This window comes from Ammospiza caudacuta, chromosome 7 (assembly GCF_027887145.1).
Source record: "Ammospiza caudacuta isolate bAmmCau1 chromosome 7, bAmmCau1.pri, whole genome shotgun sequence".
In the NCBI taxonomy this organism is placed as follows: Eukaryota; Metazoa; Chordata; class Aves; order Passeriformes; family Passerellidae; genus Ammospiza; species Ammospiza caudacuta.
In genome coordinates this window covers 5076454-5094404 of record NC_080599.1, presented here as the reverse complement: position 1 = coordinate 5094404, position 17951 = coordinate 5076454, and the positions used below count along the sequence as shown (strand labels likewise).

At 49.6% G+C, this 17951-nt stretch overlaps 1 pseudogene; it reads right to left on the bottom strand.

The window, feature by feature from the left end:
• Positions 1-958: 958 nt before the first annotated feature.
• LOC131560232 (serine/threonine-protein kinase pim-1-like) lies at positions 959-10402 on the bottom strand (annotated as a pseudogene).
• Between the last annotated feature and the right edge of the window lie 7549 nt (positions 10403-17951).

Below are 17951 nucleotides of genomic sequence, written 5' to 3'. Positions count from 1 at the left end.
AAAGAGAAAACAAGAAAAACAGTAAAAACTCTTATCTCTGTCAGGGCCTTGAGGAAGGCCAAACCCCCACATGCTAGGGAAAAACCCAGCAATGGGTGAGGGAAGCCCACACTTTCTCTCTTCCCCCCTGCACTGCCCTCCAAAATCACGGTGACCCCAAAGCAAACAAGGGCAGTGGAGAAGCCCAAGTCCTTCCTTTCCTGTACAGCAAAGCAGCTGTGCACAGGTTCTGGAGTCCCATCTCTGCTCCCACCATGGGGGTTGGTTTGTGTCAGGCTGGCTGCCCCAGCCCCAGCCACAGCTAGGGGCATGGTGGGTGCTGGGGGCTGTTGGCAGGGCCAGGAGCCCACTCCCATTTCATACCCACCCCAGCCCATCCTCCCAGCCCTGCCAAAAGCAGCTGGGTAGCCACTGAAGAATGAGTTGCATCTGCCCCAGCAAAGGGGAAGCCTTTGGTTCCCAGCCAGGCTGGGCAATGCCCAAACCGGAGAGCATCCCCCTGCATGTGGACTCATCTGCAAATTCACTGTGGAGCCTGGCTTTGAAGAAGGTGCCAGAATCAAACTCCATCATCTTCAGCTGGCCAGGCTGAGGAAGAGCTTGTCATCCTTGGTGTCATCCTCACTCTCTCCAGCAGCAGCATCCCCACCCGGTACAGCTTCTCCAGGGGCTCCTTCTCCTTCCCTGGGGGCAGACCAGGCTCTCAGGGCTCTGCCCAGGGCCCCAGCTGTCAGGGAACCAGGACAAGAAAACCAGCTTGGATGGAAGCCACCAGGGCTGGGCAGAGCAGCTCAGCTCCAGCACAAGGGCTGTGTGTTCCCATCCCATGACCCCGGTGCAGTGACACAGGCAGCACAAAAAGGGCTGGGTTCCTTTGCTTCTGATTGCCAAGGCATGTGTGGAGCTGGAACTTACCAGGGTCCTGGATCAAAGTGTGCCTGTGGCTCTCTCCCTTCTTCTAGGGCAGATGAATATCCTGCATCCAAGGATGACAGAACAGGTCTTCTAATGAGGGCCTTTCCAAGTCCAGCATGGATAAACACCGCCTGATCAGATCTTGGCACTCTGGGCAGAGAAACCAGAAACCACCAGTTAGTTAGAGAAGGCTCCTATCGGCTTTGCCCCACCATTCCAATGCCCAGGCCATGCTGGATGTGCTCAAAGCTCGGCCTGAACTTTCCCATCAACTCTCTGTTTTGGAGGAGAGCAGGACATGTGCCACCTCCTCAGCAGCTGCCAGTGCAGGATGCTCACAAGTCCACTGCTGTCTCCCAGCACTGGGATTCCCCCCATGCCCAGAGATGAGGATCCACCTTGAGAGAGCCGTTGTGGCAGTGAGAGCTGATGGTCCCAGCTGATGTTCTGGCAACTCCTGAAAGGGTGCTCCCCGCAGACCATCTGGTGCAGCAGGATGCCCAGGGACCAGATGGTAGCTGGCTTGCCATAGTACCAGCCAAAGTGGGTCCATTCCGGGGGGCTGTATGACTGTGTTCCTATGGAATACAGATGGAGTTCATCAGGGGGATGCTGCTGCTCCCAGAGCCTGGCCCCAGCATCCCTGGGCATGTGGGGGCTGCCTCAGAGGCACACAGGGTGAGCATTGCCCTCTCATCAGCACCTGGGACTTGTGTACAGACTTGGGGTTGGAAAAGAAACCTCTAGTATTTCAAGGGGGCAGTGGAAGCCCTGGCAAGGCCTGACCATAACAAGGAAGAACCCACCCAGTGCTGGGAAAAACCATGCTCTCATCCTCCCTGCCTGCATTGCCCCAAAAAACATTAGGAACCCCAACAGACCAGGTGAGTGGAGCAGTCCAAGCCCTTTCTCACCTGCACACCAAACCGGCTGGGCACAGGTTCCGGTCCCCCCTCTCTGCTACCCCCACCCACGGGTGTTTTTGTTGGGCTGGCTGCCCCAGCACCAGTTCTGGGCAGAGTGGGGGGCAAAGGCTGCCTGCAGGGCTGGAAGATGGCTACCCACTCAGCCCTGAGTTTCAAAAGAAACTCAGCTGAAGACTCAGTGCCATGAAGGGCCGCAAAAGAGAGAATCCCTGCTGCCACAGCCAGCTTGGGCTGGGAGATGTTGGGCCATGAGATGCTGGGCCCAGGAGCCCTGCGTGGGCTCACCTGCAAAGTGAGTGTAGACTGTGTCTAGCAGGTAGGTGCCACAGCCAAAGTCAATTAGTTTGGCCTGCCCAGTGTCCAGGTCAACCAGGATGTTCTCTGGCTTGATGTCCCTGTGCAGGACCCCGCAGCTGGTGCAGTGCCGCACGGCCTCCAGCACCTGGCGGAACAGCTCCCGCGCCTCCTCCTCGGGCAGGAACCGCCGTGCCCCAATGAAACGATTCAGGTCCTGACACCGCTTTGGCCGCTCCAGCACCATCAAGATGTCCTTGGGGAGCTCGAGCCACTCCAGCAGCTGGACCACACCAGGGAAGCCAGTGGACACCTTGGCCAGCAGCACAATCTCCAGGGGTGCGCTGGTGCCGTCGGGCTGCGGGAGGAGCACGATGCCGTCAGTGGGGCTGATGCCATGCCGGGGCTCGTGAAGCCCTCAGCCAGCCCGGGATGCTCTGCGCCCTGCGCTGGCCCCACGCCCGCTCTCCCTCGGGGCGTCCTGGCAGCTCCCACCCTGCCAGGCCTCGGCTCATCCCCGGCCGGCAGCCCCGGCTGCTGGCCCGCTCACTCACCAGCTCACCCCAGTGCAGGACGCGGTTCCGTGGAACCCTTTTGATGGCCACCTGCAAGTCAAGGGGAGCAGCGGGCTCAGCTCGCCGCCTGCCCTGCCCAGCCCCATCCTCTGCCCTTCTCCTCTTCCTCCGCCGGGGCGCCGTCCGAGAGCCGCGTGGCCGCGAATACGCTGCCGAAGCCGCCGCGCCCCAGCAGCGAACCCAGCCTGTACTGCTCCTTCAGGCCCTGCTGCGTTTTCCCTGCGGGCGGGACGCGGCTGTCAGCGCTCGGCCCGGGGCCAGCAACGGCCCCCGAGCGCCCCTCACCCGCCCCGGGTCGGCCATGCCCCGGCGTTCGCTCTTCGGAACGCGGCACAGGAGGCTCGGGGCCGGCGGCCGCGCTGCCGAGAGGCGGAGCTCGGGCCGGGGAAACCGCAGCGGAGGCGGCGGGAGCGGCCGCGCCGCGTGTGTCCTCCGCAAGCCCCGGGAGAAGCCGGGGCCGAGGCCGGGGCCGGGGTCGGGACGGGACCCTGCGTCACGTCCGGGGCCGGGCTCGGGCCAGGCGGAGCCGAAGGGCGGCGATGCCGCCCCCGCACCAGGCACTGATGCCCGCCCAGCAGCGCCACCGCCAGTACGGCCAGAGCCGGGCGGAGGCGAGACCGCGGCGGGACGGCCGGGGCCGGGCTCGGGTCAGCCCCGCCCGGGGCCGGGGGCGGGCCGGGGGCATGGCCCAGCCAGGCAGGGTAAATAGAGGCTGGGAGAGGAGAGGAGAGGGACGCCGGGCAAGGGACCCCGAGAGAAAGGTGCCCGACCGCGGGAAAGGGAGAGAGAGAGAAAGAAAGAGAAAGAGTGTTGGAGAATATCTGCTTTTGCTGCCGCCGCTGCTGCTGCCGCCGCTGCCGCCGCTGCAACTGAAGCACCGGGGCCGTTCGTCCCCATGTCCGTTCCCCGCTCGCCCCACGAGCCCCACGTTCGAGCCCCGCGCGCCCCGGGGAAAGCCCCTCCGTCTGCCCAAACACGGGAACTTTGCAGCCTTGAGCCCGGATGCAGAGCCCTGACTCCTGCGCACTGGCACAGCGATCCCCTCGCTCGCTGCTGTGCATTGTCCTTGCTGAGGGTCAAACACTGTTGGGCCACCTTCCCTTGGGGTAGGATTCCTACCTGACCCAAGCACCACACTTACATCTCCAGTGTTGCTTTCCAGTAAAAACAGGAGAAGGAAAACTGTGTGTGGCTCATGGTATTTTAAAGTGTCTAAAAATCCCTAAGTCACCAATCTTAGAGGTGAGGTGCATCTGGAATTACTGGATGGAGAGGTAGTGCAACATGGAAAAGGGGAGCATAGAAATTAACAGAGGAAAACATCTTGGATTGTTTCCTTCATTTTCATTTCCCTTCTGGAATGCTGTTTCAGTTTTCCAGGAATTTTCTCCTGTCTGCTCTTCCCAAGAATCTCTCATGGAGAACAAGGTCAAGCTTCTGTCACAAGATTTGCCACCAGGAAATTATGTCACTGGTGAAATTTTCATGATGACTGTTTGTGCTGGTTTAGGGCAAATTTTGGGAGGAAATCTCCAAAAGGGGTCCATCTAGAAAGCAAGTTCAAGCAGTCCCTCCCCCTACTAGTTCAGGAAAAGACTTTCCTGGAGAAAAGTGAAAAAAAGCCCAGTTTATTTAACAAGTAAAGTATTCGCAAGCATGAAAAATGAACAACATTAAATAAAACCTCTGACAGTGCTGAAGAGATGGCAAATTCAGAAAGTCCTTTTTGTGGGTTGTAGTTGGCTCACTCGGTCTCTTCTAAGTCCCTCTGGTGCTGGAATGCAGCGTCCCAGAGCTCGGGGGGCCACAGGTGTGAGCTGCCAGTGTTTGTCTGGGTTTTCAGTCCAGAGCAGGTTTAAACAGTTCCAAGAAAAAGGAAAGTCACAGTCCAAGGAACTTTTCTTCCTAAGCTAGCTAAAACCACATTGCTAGACGTGGGCTGTGAAGGCACCGGGAAATTTCCAAATCTGGGCACTGGCAGTCCCAGAAAACACCAGATCTGGATGGTGCTGGTGTCAGAACCTGCAGATTTCCAAATTTTGGCTTTCTGTGCCAGCAAATCACTGGACTTGGGCTGTGCCAGCACCAGGAAGTTTTCAGATCGGGGCACTGGTGCTGCCAGCAGATGTGGGTGGTGTCATTGCCAGCGACAGAAATCTGCCAGATTTGGGCTCTGCTGGCACTGGGAAATTTCCAAATCTGGGTTCTGGTTACATGAAACACAAGATGTGGGTGGTGCCAGACCCAGTAGCAGGAAGCTGCCACAGGTTTTGGATTTCTGTGCCAGCAAATTGCTGCACTTGGGCTGTGCCAAAATAGGGAAATTTCCAGATCTGGGCACTGGCAGTGCCAGCAAACAGCCCATTTCAGGCTCCAGGAAGGACTGGATCTGGATGCCTTCCTCTTTTATTTCCTTCTTTCCTTCCTTCTTTCTTGGGATCCTGCTGCCAGCAAACTCCAGATTGGGCGGTGCTGGCAAGGGGAAATTGCCAGGTTTTAGCTTTCTTGGCCAGCAAATTGCTGGACATGGGTGGTGCCAGAAGAGGGAAATTGCCAGATGTGGGCACTGGCAGTGCAAGCGCACATGAGATCTGGGTGGGGAATGTGCCACCACCAGGAAATTGCCAAATGTGAACTTTCAGTGCCAGCATATTGCTGGAATTATGCTGTGCAGGTGTTTTGCGGAGAAAAGAAGAAACCTCACAACTTCATAAAAGTTGTAAAGCCCGGTATGCTTTTATTATGACGCGCTCTGGATGCAAGCCTCCCCAAAAAGGCAAGCGTACCCCTGAAGACTTTAGGTCTCCTTTTATCCCCCTTCCAAATGCATATTCATACAGTTTCACAATAGGTTCATACATATTCATTCCGCGTGACATTTAGCACCAGTTCTTCTTTATCAAAGGAATTTCTAGGCCGGGGCAAATTGACCTCGTGGTCTTTTCTGTTTTTCTTTCTCTGTCTCCTTGCTGTCTCGGCATGCGAGCTTTTCCTTCAGCTTTGGCCTCACAGACTTTTCACCTTTCTTAGACACTTCACCTAATTCAGAATGGATCTTTACTCTGTCTCATTCCCCCCTTTCCTAGAAAATAAGTAAATTCTTTTACTTAATGAAAACCCTCACGACAATAAGTGTCTTTTAGTGCTTCACCATGTACGTTTGACAAAGATGTTAGTACAGCTATTCGTTGTAGCATTCTCCAGTTCCAAATTAACAATATAATAGATAATCCTAAGCTTATCCCAACTAATATTAGTAAAACTACAATGGGGTGGTACAACTTATTAAAGATTCCATTTGCAGTTGGTGACCACCCAAAGATCACATCGCACCAGTGATGATCCATACTTTGTTTTATTCTTTGTAGAACTCTGGTTATCTCCTTTGTATCATGTTGGACTGTAATTAAGGTTTTCTTTCCACTTTCTTGGATTTCTTTGAAGCCTTCCAATAGGTCTTGGTGCTTAATTAATTGTTTCACTAATGTAAGGTTCATCTCAATAGGGGTAGGTGGTAGTCTGATACAGTGTGTAATTGGCTTTAATCAGCTGGTGGGATGTTACTGGTACCAAATACAAAAAATCACACCCAATAATCTTAACAAAATTACAAATACAGAAATTAGAATGGTTTCTACTAGACAGAATAACATCATTGCTATCAATTTGTACAGCAGCACAAGCAATTCTCAAGCCTACACCCTTTTCCAGTATATACGAGCACAGTTTTCTGGTCAGTAGTGACTGGATGAATTTCAAAGTGGCAAATACACTGTTCAGTGTCCAAACACACATCTTGGGCATTAACAGTATTGCTTTCACAAATGAATCCCATCTGTTCTCTAGTAATGCAGGATTCTAAGTTTACTGTCTGCCACTTTTCATTCATCTTTTGTGCCCACACTCTTTATTCTGAAGGATATTGTTTTTTCATGGTTTAATCCTAGGGCAATGGTGGGATGGATAACATAAACAGTGGCATTACATATGGTAAGCACAAAGGCAGTGGCCACATTAGAAACAGGATCATAGGTGAAATTCACCATAGTCCACCAGGATTGAAACTTCCTTTCAAAATCAATTGCATTGTCCCACACAATTTCAGCTGGAAAATTACCTTCACCCCTTTCCCATATGATCAGAGCTGCTGTTGCTTGCATCTATAACTGTGCTTGTTTACAACTGAAAGCTAAGACACATTATCTTGAACTGTACTAAGTGCTTCTACTATCAACTTGTGGTCTTGGTCCCCGGCCTTTTCATACTTCCTTACTTTGGCAGTACTTTTGAAATCTGTCACTGGCTAGTTCCTAATGCCAACAGAGATTACTATAAAGGCTGCTTCAATTTTGTTAGGCTACCTGCTGCAGTGACCAGTTTATTAATCAGTATTTCTGAATCAATTCCATTTAAAACTTCTAATCTTGTCTCTAATATGCCAGTTAGATGTTTGTTATGGGGAACAGGAACTGCTTTCTGTTCATGACTATCCCTCCCTGCCAGAGGGACGTGTTGGGCTCACACTGCAAATTCAGACACACTTCACAAGTGTATCTGACAGAGGTTTAGGTCATACTTGAGGCAGATGTTTGTTCTGAAATGTAGAGACGTCAGGGAATCTAACCTCTCCTTCCCCCTCCAAAGCACCTGATTTCCCAGATGTGTGGCAAGCAGGAATGTCTCTCCTGGTCTACAGAACCTCACCCACCTTGCCCCTAGCTAAGATCAAGCTGTGGACTGTGTTCAGGGCAGAAGATAACAGTATTTGTCAAACAGATAAGAATAAAACTGGCTGGAACATATGGGATTTGGGTAGAAAGATTTCAGGTCCAAGCCTCAAGTAAATACTGAAGGGGAAATCCATTGCAGTGCCTCAGAAGAAACTGGGATCAGGTTTCTGCTACTTGAAACACTCAGCACAAAAGTGATGCTCAAAATCCTACAGCCTGCTGCTGAGCTCTGAGGGAGGGGTCTCTCTCTCTACCTCTTTTAAGCAGAATCCAACCGCCTCAGACTGGGACAATCACTGATCCAAATCTCAGTAGGAAAAGGGATAGCTATAAATAAAGGAAATCACCTTCCTTGCTTGGGTTAATTCACCACCTGCAGTTCAGCACCCTTTACCAGCCATTGCCGGGGTGTTCGGCCAACTAGCTTGGAAAATGACCTAAGGAAACTGATTAGGTTATCACAGACTTCCTGGTGTTCATATACACCAGGGGAGATTCAGACACTAATTACATCTGGTCTCTCCTAAGCTACCCTATTGATGACCTGGCACCCTACTTTGATTTCTTCTCCTCTGATTCCTTGAAGTGTCCACAGTTCCTGTTCCTGCCATTCTTGCTCCTCACATACCTGATTCTCATGGATTACTACAGTAGATATGTTTAAATCTTTTATCTCAGAAGGTTTTCCCATGGATCCAGTATACTGATTAAATGCCAGGGACCAAGGCCATTAAGCATTGCTTTGGGTAGAGGTACTCTCTAGTTCTAAAACTTCAGTTATAATTCCGTACAAAACAATTCTGTAAACTAAAGTATGAACTACTCCCGACCGCAATATACTCATTTTGCCCGAGTACGTTTTAGTCTCAGTTCATTGTCTGCTGGTGTCACTCCTGAAGGGGCTTCTGGGCCTTCTTCACCCGAGAGTGATGGATCCAGGCATTCTGCTCCTTGATTTTGATTGTAGTGAAGGTAGTGAGAAGTACTTGAAGTGGTCTGTCCCACTGTGGTTCCGAAGTCTTCTCTGTAAGAGACTTAACATATACATCATCCCCAGGCTGTCTAACTCCCTGCTCCGAGTTCCAGCCACATGTTTCTCAATTACTCTGAGCTGTTTGCTTAATGCCACCATGTAGGTGGACATTCTGGACATTCCCTTTGTATTCTATATGGTCTTCTATAAGGCATTCCAAATGGACTCAGCATTCCTTTAGCTCAGGGTTTAGTTTGAATTTGCAATAGTGCTAGTGGAAGAACTTGGGCTAGGGTAGATTAACTTCTTGCCCCAGTCTTATGATTTGCTGCCTAATCAAATGATTCATTCTCTCCCCCTGGCCGCTTGATTGGGGGTGGTATGGGGTGTGAAGTGTTCCTAATCTATGCCCAGATGGCTACTAATCTGTTGCACTATTTTGGAAAGGAAATGTGATTCTTTATCTGAGGATATCATGGCTGGAACTCTGAAGCGTGGTATTATTTCTTGTAAAAATAATCTGGTCACCTCTTGAGCTTTGACAGCTCTGGTGGGGAATGTTTCTGGCCACCCTGAAAAAGTATCTATTAATCCCAGTAAATACTGATACCCCCCTTTCCTTGGGAGTTCTGAAAAGTTAATTTGCCACTGCTGTACAGGCCCATGGCCTCTCCCAGTCTGACCGAGCTTTGGCCCGGGGGGGTGTTTTGAGGTTAGTCTGGAGGCAAGGACCACATTATCAGCTCACCTGAGTTATAGTGGCATATAAATTCCTGACAACGATACAACGATTGTTTCAATCAGATGTGTGTTCTAGAAAGCCTGTGGAAATTACTACTTCAAAGTCAACACTTCATTTCAATGCACTCTGTATCACTGGCAGCCTTGGTCATTTTGAGAAAGGAGCCACACTCTATAAAAGGCTTTTAAGTAGTTAGGCCCTAGTGTGTTTTCTAGTGCCCTTCCTTCACTAGTAACCACGAAAATGGGAAGGGATTACTAGCTCTTTTTCGTTGTAGCTCACCCCTTGCAGTTGTACGCGTCTTTTGATTAGTATTATTGTATTATGGCTTACCTTCGAGGAAAATCTCTACCTCACCCTTTGCTGCTTTCTTTGCCTCTCCATCCGCCAGCTCATTTCTTTCCTCCAATTTGAAGCTCACTCTCTGGTGTGCCTTAATATGCTTTTCCAGGTAGCTGAACTGCTTCCAACAGCTGGATTGTCTCTTCTTTCCCTGTGAGGTCAGCAATCCCCTCTCCTTCCAGATGTGCATGTATGACTCCAAATGCATATCTCGAGTCTGTGTAGATGGTTATTCTCCTCCCTTTTGCCCTTTCCAGAGCACAGGTCAGGGCAATTACCTCAGCCTTCTGCGCGGAGGTCCCTGTTGGTAAGGGTCCAGACTCTATTACCTCTCTGTAGGTTGTCACTGCATACCCAGCATGTCGCTTCTCATTGGCAATGTAGCTGCTCCCGTCAGTGAACCAGGTCTCTGCATCGTCCAGAGGAGTGTCCTTTAAGTCTGGGCTACTGGAGTAGGTAGCTTCAATGGTCTCTAGGCAATCATGGTGTACTGCTTCTCCTTGATTTCTGCTGAGAAAGGAAGCTGGGTTGACAATATTAGTCACCACGATCTCTACATCATCTTGCTCTACCATGATGGCCTGGTATTTCAGAAACCTCTGCGGTGAGAGCCAGTGGCCACCCTTTACTTCCAGTACTGCGGACACTGTGTGGGACACTAGCACAGTCATTTTTGTCCCAGGGTAAACTTGCATGCCTCTTGAATATTCAGCACAACTGCTGCTACAGCTGTGAGGCAACCTGGCCAGCCCTTGGCTGTTGCATCTAGTTGCTTAGAGAAGTAAGCAACTGCCCTTCACTATGGGCCCAAGTCCTGAGCCAATATTTCCTGGGCAATTCCTTGCGTGGAAAAATAGAAAGAATGGTTTACTTACATCTGGAATTTTCAGAGCTGGAGCCGACATGAGGGCACTCTCTAGCTGGCAAAAGGCCCATGTGGTGTCTTTTGTCCACTGGAGATCTCAGTTTCCATTGGCAATAAGAGCATAGAGGGGTCTGACGAGCAGTCCATAATTATAAACCCACAGCTGGCACCACCCTGCCATGCCTAAGAAGATTCGGAGTTCTTTCATTGTCTGGGGTTTCAGGGTTTGCCATATGGCTTCCCTGCCTTAAAGTCTGCTGCTCCGCACTCAATTCTTACCCCAGGTAGATTACCTTCTGTTTCACTACGTGTGCCTTTTTCTTTGAGACTCTGCGTCCTTGGAGTCCGAGGAAATTCAAAAGGCTTACCGTCCAGGCTTCTCCTGCTTCCCTCGTCTGAGTAGCTACTAGAAGATCGTCCACGTACTGAACAGCCTCTTTTCCTCTTGTGGAGCTTCCCGGGACTCTGGGTCTTTGCAAGCTGTTCTCCAATTGGAGTGGGGAATTTTGAAGCCTTCAGGCACACGGACTATGTGAGCTTGTGTTTGAATGCAAAAATTTTCTGGCTGGCTTCGTGGATAGGGAGGCAAAAGAAGGCATCTCTTAGGCCTAAAACAGTGAACCAGGTTAGCTCAGGTGTTAAACAAGTTAGTAAGGTATAGGGATTTGCTACCACAGGGTATAAATTCTGTGTCATCCTATTAACAGCCCTTAATCCAGTTCTATCAGTTATTGGGCTGATTCCTTCCTTATCTTCCTTTTGAGGGTACTACTCAGTTCTCACTAGTTGTGTTCTTTCCTTAAGCTTGATGCTCATGGGGGAGCATCTTTCAGTCTCCCTGGTACAGCAGAGGCCCATACCCTTGAAAACACTTATTTACTTATTCTAATATCTCCTTTCTAATGTCTTTCTTAATTTCAGTGTCTGTTAATGTTAAGCCTAACATCTTTATATCATTTGCCTCCAGAGTAACCTTTCTCATTTGAGAATGATTAGCAAATTGAGCGAATTGTACAAAAGCTTTTAGGTACACATAGTATACATGTTACTTTAAAGGTTTGCACAAGTATGCCTTCTCAGACTGGCCAGTTGTTCATTCCCCACACTACAACATAAACATTCTCCACAGGTACTAAAGCTTTATTTAAAACTGAATATATGACCCTTGTGTCGACAAAAATTCTTCCCTTTTGGGGAGGTCATCTTTACCCTTCCTCCCTTACCTTGGGAGGAGCCTTTAGCAAAACATATGTACTCATTTTGTGAACTGTGATTGCTTTGCATTTCAGCATGATAATCTTTGCCTGATTTCATACGTTGCTATCTTATGCTGCATGCTGAACAACATGTTTGATTTGCTTTCTCTTTGCTTTGTTTTCCTTTGTCAAGGGCCAAGACCAGAGGGCGGTCTGATCTTACAGTCTCTTCACCATTCTGGGTTATTTCTTAAAACAAAAAGACATTTCAGCATACAAAAACCCCATCCCACTTATCTTCCTATTTTAAAACAGTAGTAACTGCAATGAAGTATTATAAATCTTTTTATTTCCTGAGCTGCTCCTACTGGCAGCCTTCTCCCAGTGAGCCCCTCCCAAAAGGGGCTAATTTAGGAACCTCTTTGCTCTGGTCAGTTCTCATTACCTCTTTCTCCCTGCCCTATCTCGCTTCCACTCAAACCTCTTTTCACAGACCTTCACAGTAGTTTCTCAGTTTTCCTCCTACACACACACAGCTCCAGGTGGCAGGTATCAGATGTGATTCCCACACACAAGCTCTAAGACCTTGGGTTCTCAATCCGCTTGATCAGAAACCTCTAATTTGCACTCGGGGCATGTGCCCTGACGCTTATTAGAACTAGCGTTTCTCACAAACACCGTGCTGCAATAACACCTGCACATCCAGCTTTTGCCCACAGGTCATTCCCGTGTTCCCTGGGGAGACAGGGCAGCCAGAGCTGTCCCTGTGCCCAGGGGACAGCCACTGTCACCTCATGCAGCGTGCCAGCCTCTTGATACACCAAAGGCTCCCTGAAATTGCCTGCAAAGGCAGGCTATTCTGTTTGTTACAGAGAACTTTAAATCCCTACAGATTGTTTCCAGTCCAGACTTACTGCAGTACAAGCTGAAGTCTCATAAATCTCATAAGTCTCATTAACTAATTCATCTCATTCATCTCTTCTATATAAACTCTGTTTTAAAAAATATCAGTCTTTTCTAGTTCTCCTCTTGCACAATATAATTAAGCACTGTGTCTCCTTACACTTGTTTTACTGCTTTGCAAAAAGGCTGTGCTAGTCACAGCAAAAACTCTGATATACCCACAGACACAGACACACGCACCCCCCCCCCCCCGCCCTTTATCTCAAATTCACTAGAGCCAAGGCTTGAATTGCTGTGAGGGGGAGAATTCTTGGAATTCCTTTAACTCGCTTTATCGTAGTTAAACATAAATCACTGTACTATAATTCTCCTGTGTAAAATGCTGCTCTTGTTGCAACAAAATCTTAAAATCTCCACAAACACTACTATACAATCTGAGAATCAAATTACCACAATGCAGCAGAAGAAAATCACCACACAAAATCACTGGGAAAGGGCATATTTCTCAAAGTGCTCACTTTTCTCAACACAACACAGCATACCATAATTCGACATTTACTCACATCAATTTTTCCTGGACACAATCAAAATAACAGCACACAGTCTAGAGATCAAGTCCAAACATCCAAGGCAAAGGAACTCTCTGAGCTCATACTCACGGTTAAAATGTACCAAATCTACACAAATCACTACATTTAAACACGATAAATACCATCACTGACATTCCTCCACTCGCTTCTCCGCGGGGCACTTCTCTCCCTACCCCCACAGCCTGCTGCAGCTGGCGCCTCAGGCCTCACTCGGCTGCTTCAAACACGGGTAGTATTGACCCCCCCCTGCACTGTAGATTTTCTCTCTTTTATACACCATACACTTATCACTTGCACGATTACAAACACAGTGCACTGACCACACAATGCACACATTAACTATACAGCAACACAGTGTCTGGACATCACACACACACACAAACAAAACACACACGGGCTCAGCAGTTCTGCTCTATCAGAACGATGAACCCCCAACACACACATACACAGGTTCACCCGGCTCACCCTAGAGCCACTAGCGGTTCCGCTCTATCAGAACGATGAACCCCGTCTCAAATACAGCTGCTCCATCAGCTGAACCCAGACGTCTCTGGGTTGTTTACTCCCTTGCTCTCCTTTCCCTCCCCCGGGGGCCCCTCAGTACATACCATATATTCCTCTGCAGGCCAGCAGGTCGTTGTCTGTCTCCGCAGGTGGCAAGCGAGACGAGCGGAGCCCCACCAGGAAAAAAATCCTAGGGCGCGCCTTGGAGGTCTGTCTATCCCCCCTGCCCCTGCGGGGACAGAGAACTCCTGGCTGGCTCGCCATAATGTTTTGCAGAGAAAAGAAGAAACCTCACAACTTCATAAAAGTTGTAAAGCCCGGTATGCTTTTATTATGACGCGCTCTGGATGCAAGCCTCCCCAAAAAGGCAAGCGTACCCCTGAAGACTTTAGGTCTCCTTTTATCCCCCTTCCAAATGCATATTCATACAGTTTCACAATAGGTTCATACATATTCATTCCGCGTGACATTTAGCACCAGTTCTTCTTTATCAAAGGAATTTCTAGGCCGGGGCAAATTGACCTCGTGGTCTTTTCTGTTTTTCTTTCTCTGTCTCCTTGCTGTCTCGGCATGCGAGCTTTTCCTTCAGCTTTGGCCTCACAGACTTTTCACCTTTCTTAGACACTTCACCTAATTCAGAATGGATCTTTACTCTGTCTCATAGGAACCTGAAAAATTCTGAATCTGGACACTGTGGTGTCAGCAAACACAAGATTGGGTAGCTGTAGGTACCAGGAATTTGCAAGGTTTTGGTTTTCTTTGCCAGAAAATTACTAGACTTGGGCTGAGCTGGCACTGGGAAATTCCCGCATCTGGGCACTGGTGGTGCCAGCAAACACTGGATCTTGGCATTGCCAATGACGGTAGAAGGGAATTGCCAGATTGTGGCTTTCTTGACCAGAAAATTGCTGGACTTGGCTCTGCCAGAACAGGGAAATAGCCAGATATGAGCACTGGCTGTGGCAGCAAACACCAGGTCTGAGCACCTGTACTGGCATCAGGAGACTGCCAAATTTTGGCTTTCTGTGCCAGCATATTGCTGGACTTGGGCTGTGCCAGCATTGGGAAATTTCCAGATCTGGGACTTTGTGCAGCAAACACCAGACCTGGGTGGTGCTGGTGGCAGCACTGGGAAGCTGCTGGGTTCTGGCTTTCTTTGCCAGAAAATTGCTTCATTTAGGTTTTGCTGGCAGTGAGAAATTTCCAGATGCAAATTTTCTGTGCAAGCAAACTGCTGGAATTAGGCTGTGCAGGCATCTGAAACATTCCCAGTCTGGGTACTGGTGGTATCAGCAAACCCGAGATCGGGTTGCTGTAGGTACCAGGTCTTTGCTTGGTTTTGACTTTCTTTGCCAGCAAATTGCTGCACTTGGGCTGTACCAGAATAGGGAAATATCAAGATCTGGGAACTGGCAGTGCCAGCAAACACCACATTTCAGGAAGGATTGGATCTGGACCCATTCCCTCCCTACCTCCCTCCCTCAACAAGGTGCCAGAGGGGCTGGACAGCAGCCAGGCAGAAAGAGACCTGCAGGGACTGATGGACAGCAGGCTGGACATGAGCCAGCAGTGTGCCCAGGTGGCCAAGAAGGCCAATGGCTCCTGGCCTGGATCAGGAATGGTGTGGCCAGCAGGAGCAGAGCAGGGAGTCTTCTCCTGTGCTGGGCACTGGTTGGGCAGCACCTCGAGTGCTGTGTCCAGTTCTGGGGCCCAATTTAGGAAGGACATGGAGGGGCTGGAGCGTGTCCAGAGAAGGACAACAAGGCTGGTGATGGATCTGGAACACAAGAGCTGTGAGGAGTTGCTGAGGAAGCTGAGGTTGTTTATCCTGGAGAAGAGGAGGCTCAGGGGAGACAAGGCAGTGTCAGGGCACAGGTTGGACTTGATGATCTCCATGGCCTGTTCCACCCTTGCTGATTCTGTGACTGTCTGGAACCACCCTTGGAGCAGTTGCAGGAGGAGCCCTGGGCCTCCTCTTCAGAAACTCTAGCAGCCCAGGTCCTTCAGCTTCTCCTGCCAGCCCCAAAGCCCATCCTGCCCATCCTGCAGAGCCTCTGCAGCTCCTCCTCACTGCCCAGAACAGGGAGCCCCAGAGCCAGACACAGCAGCCCAGATGTGCCCCCCTGGCCTGGGGTGCCTCTGGCAAGGGAGCAGCACCAGGCACTGCAGGAGCCTGCAGACAATTGATCTGAAGGCCAAAGCTCCTTAGCTCCTTCTGAAAGAGCAGGAACAGTTCCTCATTCCAGAGTGGTGGAATGTTGGGCACCGCAGCTCCAGGTGAGGACTGGACACAAGTTTGCTCCCACTGAGTGCTGTGATGGGTTCTGCAGGAACTCTGGGCTCCTGGGCTTGCCAGGCACAATGAGGAGAGAAGGAGCCAAGTGCACTGATGTGGGAAATGGATTTGTAGAAAGCTTTTAGGGCCTAGTAGAAGGCCCACAGAGTATGCATCTGTATATAAACCTTGAGACAAGAAATGCTAACTTAAAAATGCCATGGAATAGGACAGATATTGTTGAGAGAGAAATGAAGCTGGAAAAAACTTCCAAAAGATGGCCTTGCAAATAAGATTTTGGAAAAACAGAGCTATGAAAGATGCATTGTAGTGGGACCCCTGAGGGGCAGTTTTAAATAATTGGCTTTAAGGCACCTACAACGTGGCATGGCAAAAGGCTGATAGACCAAGAAACGCTTATAATGTATTATAATTAGGAATTAGTTGGCTTCTGATTGTGATGTCGTGAATTATAACATCTGTATTGTCTCACCCTTCTCATGAGACTGAAAATGGAATAAAAGTTCTTGAAACACCTCTCAGTTTCCCCATCTCTAGGTCAAGAAAAGAGTATTATCCAACACGCTGACACACCTTTGCCTCAAGCATAACCCAGCCTGGACCAAACACACTGAAAGGTTTCCGCTTTGGATCATGTCTCGAAACATCAGGTCTGCTGTTTGACAACTCATGTTGGGTTGGTGTCAAGGAGTTTCCCTCAGAAATACTGGGTTTTTCTTCCTCTGTGCCTTCCACCTCAGCAGCCTTGGGGATGCTCCTATGTGAAGCCATCTGTCTCACACAGTTTCAGACAACTTCCAACAGGATATTGTGCAATAAGTTGTCTCCTCTAAAGTGTGCCAACAATCCCTTTCCAGCAATAGGAAATTATTACTAATGGATGGAAGTGGCAAACCCCCAACAGTTTATTATCAAACAGAATCCCCCCATGACACGCGTTCCAAGAAGGCGCTGGGGTCTCTCTCGGAAGAACAGGAGCTGTCACGGAGCAGTTCCAGCAGCTGATGGAAGCTCGGGGACTCATCCGGTGTCAGCTTTCTCCCACGGCAGAGCTCCATGGAGCGGGCAGGGCAGTGAAGCAGCTGGGCTGGAGCCCCTCGCTGCCTTGTCTCCCCGGCGTGGCTCAGCTCACAGACTCTCGGGCTGGGAGCGGGGCCGCTCCGCTCCTGCCGGCACCGTGTCCCTGGGCTTGGAGAAACAGTTTCCTGCCAGGAGAGCCCTGCACACTGCTCCACAGATCTTTCATAAAGGCCCAAACCAACTCCAAACACTCTGTCTGCAGCAGCTTTTCACAAAGGGCTGCAGCAATCCGGGACAGCTGCAAGTGAGTGTTGGAAGGCTCTTGTCTTGTTCCTGACAGCAGAATTCTTGATGATCTGATGCAGTTTTATTCAGATGTAACATGAGAGCTGATTTTTTTTGTTAAAATATTTCATGATGAGTAACAAGCCGTGGGAGCATGAGGTACAGGACTGACATGCCAAAGCATGAGCATATCCTCCTAAGTGGCCAGTTTAATTGCCCATTTTATTACTCTTGTATTTACTCCACACTAATAAGGAAAACCAAGCTTTGCTTGGAGGCAAAACAGGCATGGGATACACTACAGTCCCTCGCAGGCTCAGCAGGGCTGGCAGTGACACAGCAGGCAGTCTGCTTCATTGTGAACCACTACAGACCTACATCCCAATCTGGTTTAAGTAGCATGGTATTATTAAGAGTCCCTTTTCTGCATGAGACATAAAAAAGAGATTCCAAATGATCTTCATGCAAGCATGCAGTAAAGAACTGCTCCTGCTATCCTAACAAAGCGTTTGCTCTGGCAATTACACTCTTCACATTCATCTTTTGATGCAGACACTTCAGGTTTTTCCCTCACACCCCTGCAAGGCTGGCAGTCGCTGTTTCCCAGTTCCTGTTCTTCCCTAGAGATGGTGCAGTGGCTGCTTTGAAACAAAAAGCCCTGAGATGTGGACAGCTTGAAGGAGCATGAAATGCTCATTAAGTGCTCATATTGGTAATACCCAGGCCTGCACTGCCCAGTCCTCTGCAGCAGCAGCAGCAGGACCATGCATCATTCCTGTTGGTGGATGTTCATGT